A 5,000-nucleotide genomic window follows, 5' to 3' on the forward strand; every position below is an offset into this window, starting at 1 on the left:
CTGTGCTGAAGCTGTGAGTGTTAATGGAAAAGTATATGGAAAGCTGCTATTTTCCAAACTTATACTCTCTCTCTCTCTCTCTCTCTCTCTCTCTCTCTCTCTCTCTCTCTCTCTCTCTCTCTACTCTTTTACTTGTTTCAGTCATTTGACTGCGGCTATGCTGGAGCACCACCTTTAGTCGAGCAAATTGACCCCAAGACTTATTCTTTGTAAGCCTAGTACTTATTCTATCGGTCTCTTTTGCCGAACTGCTAAGTTCCGGTATCGTAAACACACCAGCATCAGTTGTCAAGCAATTTGGGGGGGACAAACACACACACACACACACACACATATATATATATATATATATATACACATGACAGGCTTCTTTCAGTTTCCGTCTTCCAAATCCACTCACAGGGCTTTGGTCGGCTCGAGGCTGTAGTAGGAGACACTTGCCCAAGGTGCCACGCAGTGGGACTGAACCCAGAACCATGTGGTTGGGAAACAAGCTACTTACCACACAGCCACTCCTGTGCCTATCTAGAGTAAAGGAAAATAATGTAAAACTATATTTGTGTGTGAATGAATGAGTGAGTGAGTGAGTGAGAGAGAGAGAGAGAGAGAGAGAGAGAGAGAAAGAATAATATATCTCAATTTAAGCTAAAATTATTTATGTTTAAGTGAAGAAAATTATTTAAATTTCTTACTAGAAAACTTCTGTTGAATGGACATTCAGGCTAAAGAGATGATAAAAGTTAACATGTCAGAACTTAACTATTACTGATATTAAGTTTTTGAAAAAGATTAAATTAACTTTATTTATTACATTGCATTTTTTTAGAGTTTGTTATATCTATTGTACACTTGTGTATCTATCTCACCAGTTCTTACAATAGCCTTTAATAAATCATACAACCAGCAGCAGATGAGTGTTAACCTATATATATTTTTACCTTACTTTTTACTAATTCTGTTATGGCAATTGATGACATTAATTATATTTTGATAAAAAAAAATTTGAGAATTTAATGTAACTTGGTGGTTAAGGAAAAGTGTTGTGAACTGTATTAGTCAAAAAGCCTTAAAAGTTACTACTAATTTTGTACTAACAAAAATAATCTTTCACAATTTCGGAGAAAAAAGGTAAGGTATTAATTCAAAATTAAAACTTTTGGCGTTTTCTCACCTTATTACATTTTTTTTTCCTAAATTTTACTTTCCTTTCATCACCTCACTTTTCATTTTTAACTCCTTATTGCATTGTCATGAATTCTGCAGTTTTTTCCAAATTATACTGACACTGAAATGAAGCCTGCCAAGTAATACCTCCTCTAGGAGTGCTTACTTTAAGTCTTAATACATCAGTTTGTTACGTAAAGGTGCACATGCACTCAGACACACACACACACACACACACACGCTATAAATACTTTTGTTTGTACTATTATGTATGCCTTTTTATCATTCATGTTTTCAATTTCATATCACACTTTGAAATATGTTTGTTTCTATCCAAAGTATTTTTTTTTTTTTTTACTAACAGAACAATCTTAAATTGACACATTGTTCTCTGCTGTATGAGACATTGGTCCTGACAGCTAGGCTTATACTTGTTTTAAATTACTTAACTGCACATTCATGCACACATGAAGAACTCCAATATCTAAAGAAAACTTTTATACAAAATTCATATATTTTATGTACATAAATGACCATTATCAGATACTTGAATGTTGCAAACATTGAAATTTTACCATTATACTTATAAAAACTCTACTTAAAGTTTATTTATATTCTTTTAATTGAATTAATCTCTCAGAATGCAAAGGTTTGTTGATATTATTGTATACTTTATTTTTTTAATAATCCTATTCATATAGTTTAGGATTTTCATGTTTTGCAAAGGTGTAGGATAGATTTGAAGGTAAATTAATTTTAAGCTATGCATTTGTTCTTTTTCTGTTACATTTATTTCATAATAGAGAGTCATTACTTTGCACTTTCTAGAAAATCGTAAAATATAATGTAAAACGATTCTTTTTTTTTTTTTTATACATATTTTACATATGGCAGTTTTTAAGAATATGATTGTCTTTAGTTCTGATCTAATACATGTTTCCTTGAGGCACTATAAGCTTCAAGGGTTTTATACAAGTGCTGCTTATTATATATGTACACACACGTGTGTGCATCTGTATTATATTTGTTAAACTCCATTATTTTGAAATCTGGATATTGGTTTCTACATTTCTGAAAGCATTCCCTTTCTTTTTTTAATGTTCTATTTAAATACAAAATTAACTGTGTAATAAATATATATATATATATATATATAAACTTTATTATATATATATATATATATATATATATATATATATATATATATATATTAATAACGATAATATGACAAGAAAAGAATGAATGAGACCTCGATATTATATAAATAGAGGAATTTATCTATAAGTATAATATGTCACAATTAGTTGGTTGTCTTAATAAAACTCAGAGTTTCAGACGCTGGGGCTGCAGTCTGCTCCGGCATCTTATCAGTTATTAAGACAAACTAAAACGCTATGAAAAACCGTTGAATAAAGGAAAATTACTCCAATAGGCATAGGGAAAGTAAAACTTTGTTCATAGAATCTGTATATGTACACATATACGTATGTGTGTGTATATATATATATATATATGCGCACACACGTGTGTGTGTGTATATATATATATATATACACATGCTTACACGCATGTACATATACATAAAAAACACATATGTCTATACATATGTAAACATACATACAATACACGCACATACACACGTATATATATCTATGCATGCATCATTATGTTCATATATACATCTCTATATGCACATGCACATACACGGATAGATGTATATACAAATAAAAACACCTACTCAAAAACATAAACCGTAAAACATTCACATTCACTGCAAAACTTGCATACACATGGGTTATATATGTATGTACACAAATACACCCTCTTGTCTGTCAAACACATCTACACCTGCAGATATATAAACGTATATACATACATATATGTATGAAGGAAGGAGACAGGTACAACAGGTAGAGTTTTACACTCATATATATACAATCATTTGTACATATCTATATATGCATGCACATACACATTTGATATATACTACACGCGTAAATAGTTACACCATTATAAAGGGTGAAAAATAATATACAGAAAAATATATAAAGCAATAAAATATATGTAAGAAATGTTAAGACATATGAAAGGCTTATACGTAGACATAATATAAAAAGCACGTTCTATCTGTGATCTTGTGGGGGGGGGGGGTCCAAAAACTTAACAAATGTTTTGCCATTTGTGGACATGACCCAAAAAGTTCAGTTCTTGAATTTAGACATGTAGCAGGATCTAAAGAACTTTTCCAGATGAGCCATCTTTTCATATCGCAAAGACTGCACTTTCCACTGCCATTGGTGTAAGGCTTACACCTTTTTCTTTTAAGGACCATATATAACTGGATAATTTGGTTGTTTTCCTTTCATCCCCGTGTCTGAAGCTTAAGGTGTGATTGTTGAACCTGGCTTTAAAATTTCCCTCTGTGAGACTTACATATTTCTTTGACAAAAATATGTCCTTAGTGGTTGTAGAGTCTATGGTGGCTTCATAAATGATGGCCTCGGTCATACAAGCTCCATTTAGCGGGCACAAATTTTTAACTCTGCAGGAACAGCCAGCATCATTTTGTTGTTTCCACGGCAGTGGAAAGTGTGGTCTTTGCGATATGGAAAGATGGCTCATCTGGAAAAGTTCTTTAGACCCTGCTTCATGTCTAAATTCAAGAACTGAACTTTTTGGGTCATGTCCACATATGGCAAAACATTTGTTAGGTTTCTGGACCCCCCCCCCCCCCAGATCACAGATAGAACCTGCTTTTTATATTATGTTCACGTACAAGCCTTTCATATGTCTTAACATTTCTTATATATTTCTTATACATATTTTATTGCTTTATATATTTTTCTGTATATTATTTTTCACCCTTTATAATTGTGTAACTATATATGCGTGTAGTATATATCAAATGTGTATGTGCGTGCATATATAGATGTGTACGAATGATTGTATATATATGAGTGTAAAACTCTACCTGTTGTACTTGTCTCCTTCCTTCATATAGACACGATGGTGTATTTGTGTACATGCATATATAACTCATAACTTCAAGTTTTGCGGCAAATGTTTTACCGTTTATGATTTTGCATGTTTTTATTTGTATATACATCTATCCGCATATGTATGTGCATGTGCGTATAGAGATGTGTATATGAACATAATGATGCATGCATGGATATATATACGTGTGTATGTGCGTGTATTGTATGTATGCATGTATGTTTACATATGTATAGACAAATATATGTATGTGTTTGTATGTATATGTACACATGTGTGTGAGTATGTATATACACGTGTGTGTGCGTACGTGTATGTATGTATATATATAAAACATTATAGCTACCATTCCATAAAGCTTTATAAAAAAATATTTGCTAGCAAGCCTTCAACCTTAGTCAGACATGTACTTATGAGATATCAGCAAAAACAAGTAAATTTAAAATTCTAATAAAAATTAACTATTCACTTAAGTATAAAACAATTACATATATTTCTAAGAACCAAGTTTTATCAAAAGATGACATGTATATCATTAATGCTTAAAAAATAAATCTTTGATTTGTCTTTCAAGTAATCTTAGCATGTAAAAATTTCATAGGAATGTCTTCAAAATAATTTGTCTAAGAAATATATAAGTGTTGAAAAAGCATTGCAGCTCTTACATTTATGGGTGAAATAATGTGCTCATTAGCATTACAGTACATAAGGGTGTATATCACAGGTCTATTTATAGACTGTGATGTGTTTCTTTTTTATAAACAGCTTATACAGAAATATACTATAAATTTAATGAGGGTTATTTTATTTTGTTTGGTTAATTCTTATCAGTTTTTTTC

This window comes from Octopus bimaculoides, chromosome 5 (genome assembly GCF_046866305.1).
Source record: "Octopus bimaculoides isolate indiv1 chromosome 5, ASM4686630v1, whole genome shotgun sequence".
Lineage (NCBI taxonomy): Eukaryota > Metazoa > Mollusca > Cephalopoda > Octopoda > Octopodidae > Octopus > Octopus bimaculoides.